Raw genomic sequence first — 2,515 nt, 5'->3', positions numbered from 1 at the left:
CCTCCCTCCCTCCCTTTCTTTCTTGCTCCCTTCCTTCCTTCCTTCTTTCCTTCCTCCCTTCCTCCCTTCCTTCCCTCCCTCCCTCCCTCCCTCCCTTCCTTCCTTCCATCCTTCCTTCTTTCCTTCCTTCTCCTTTATAAGACAATTCTCTATGAGTCTCATGTTTCTGCATGTCTTGTGAGCAAAGGCATTGACCATCTCTGGTCTGGACTATCTTTTCAAGGATGTTTGTATAGCAAACAGCATTGGAAAATGGAGATAGTGTCTTTCCCTGGAGCAAGAAAGCAGGTTGTTTACTGTGCAGTATCATAAAGGTAATGATTTAATTTGGGGCAAAGAATTCAGGCAGGTTTACTGCCCATTACAGAAGATTCAAGTTCCCTAAGCTCAAGGTTTCTGTGCTTGATGAAGACACACTGCCTGTGCAACATCCACTTGGACCCTGTGCAGTGTCCCTGTGAGACAGCGGGAACAAGGGGAACTGGCGCAAATGTGATCCGCAGGCTACTTGCTGTGCCTTTGTCTCTGACTCAGGATCTTATGCCTTCTCCCAGCACTCACGAAACTGTGCCAGGCTAAGTTATTAGCTTCCAAGTAAGGTAAAATCTCAAACTCATCACAATTCCTGACTCTTAAAGAGAGAGATGTAAGCTTCCCAACATTAAGATTTCTTTAAAATAAAACCAAAGGCAGAGGAAAGAATCTCTGAACTAGAGATATATGAATAGAATCCTCAAAACCCCAAAAGCAAAGAGAACAAAGACCAAGTAAAAAAGAAAAAAACCAGAACAGAATATCCAAGGACCGTGGGACAACAACAAAAGGTGTAACATAAGTGTAATAGGAATACAAGAAGGGGAAGAAAGGGAGAAAGGAGAAGAAATATTTGAAACAATAGTGACTGAGAATTCCTGCAAAGTAACCAGACATCAAAACACAGATCCAGGAAGCTCAAAGAACATGTTTCTAAAAGCTTAGAAATATGTAGGCTATTTAGTTTGGCTGATTTCTGATAGAAAAAACTATGATAAAATATTCACAGATCTCTCTTCTTAGAGAGTTCCAGTTTGCAGCATATTAATTCTTAAACATATTAGGCAGTGGAAATTCTGATTTTCTCATTAATTTCAGACTTTATCTCTGTAAAACAAATGTATGACTCCTAAAGTTACTCACAGTTTTCAAATGTCTGAAGTCAGCTATTGTAGCCTATCTCGTCTCCTTCAGTCTTCTACCTGAACTAAAATTTCTCCATCCTTTGATGAAATTTCTTCAATTGGTTTTGAGTCCAATCATCACCCTATACTTTCCTTTGAAAAAGTTCTACTATATATGCATTCTACTATAATATGCATCCAGTATTTCTATATACTATCAAGTTCAATTGTAAACTGAAAAGAAAAGCCCTATACAATTTAAAATAGCTCCATAAAAATAATTTAGGATAATTCTAACTAAAAGCATGTACAGAATCTATACACTAAAGCTAAAAAAAACACTCAATAACTTAATAAAAAAGACCCAAATGAGTGAAGAGAGATGCCATGTTCATGGATTAGAAGACTTGATATAATTAAGATACCAATTTTTCTCAAACTGATATAAGATTTAAATGAATTCAAATAAAAATCCAATAAGGATATTTTATAGATACAGATAAGCTGATTCTAAAGTTACATGTAAAGACACAGGAATTGCAATAGAACAATTCTGAAAGAAAAAAGAATGAAGTAGAATAACCATAGTACTTGATTTTGACTTATGATAAAGCCACAGTAATCAAGATAGTGTGGTACTGGTGAAACAATGGACTCATCAATCAACGGAACAGAATAGACATTTAGTGATTTTTGACAAAGGTACAAAGGCAATTCAATGAAGAAAGGGAACTTTTTTCAACAAATGGTGTTGGAATAATTGGACATCCCTATTCAAAAAATCCTAATTTTACACCTTACACAAAAGTTAACTCAAAATAGATCATTGATATAAACATGAAATTATCAAGATTTTAGAAGTTTACATAGAAGAAAACCTGCATGACCTTGGGTTTGGGAAACAGTTTTTGGATACAACACCAAAGCATGATTTCTCAAAAATGGATAAATTGAACTTCATCAAAGTTAAAAACATTTGGTCCGCAAAAGACACCACTAAGAGGATGATAAAGAGCAGACTGGAAGAAAACATCTGCAGATCGTGTATCTGACAAAACAGTGTATCCAGAATATACAAAGAACTCTCAAAACTTGACTGCAAGAAAACAAACACCCAGTGAAAAAATGGGCAAAAGACTTGAATAAGTACTTCACCAAATAAGACATACATTTAGCAGATAAGTAAAAAGATGCTCAGCATCATTAGCCACTAGGGAAGTGTATGTTAAAAGCACTACACACTGATTAGAATGACTAAGAGAAACAAAAAACCAAACAAAAAACTAAAACAAAAAATGAAAACAAAAACGAAAGACCCCTTAACACTACCAAGTGCTACTAAGAATATGCTGACGGAG

This window comes from Monodon monoceros, unplaced genomic scaffold, assembly GCF_005190385.1.
Source record: "Monodon monoceros isolate NGI ecotype Baffin Bay Population unplaced genomic scaffold, NGI_Narwhal_1 Super_Scaffold_6, whole genome shotgun sequence".
NCBI classification, from domain to species: Eukaryota; Metazoa; Chordata; class Mammalia; order Artiodactyla; family Monodontidae; genus Monodon; species Monodon monoceros.
The sequence above is the reverse complement of the archived record's forward strand: the minus strand, read 5'-3'. Positions refer to the sequence as shown.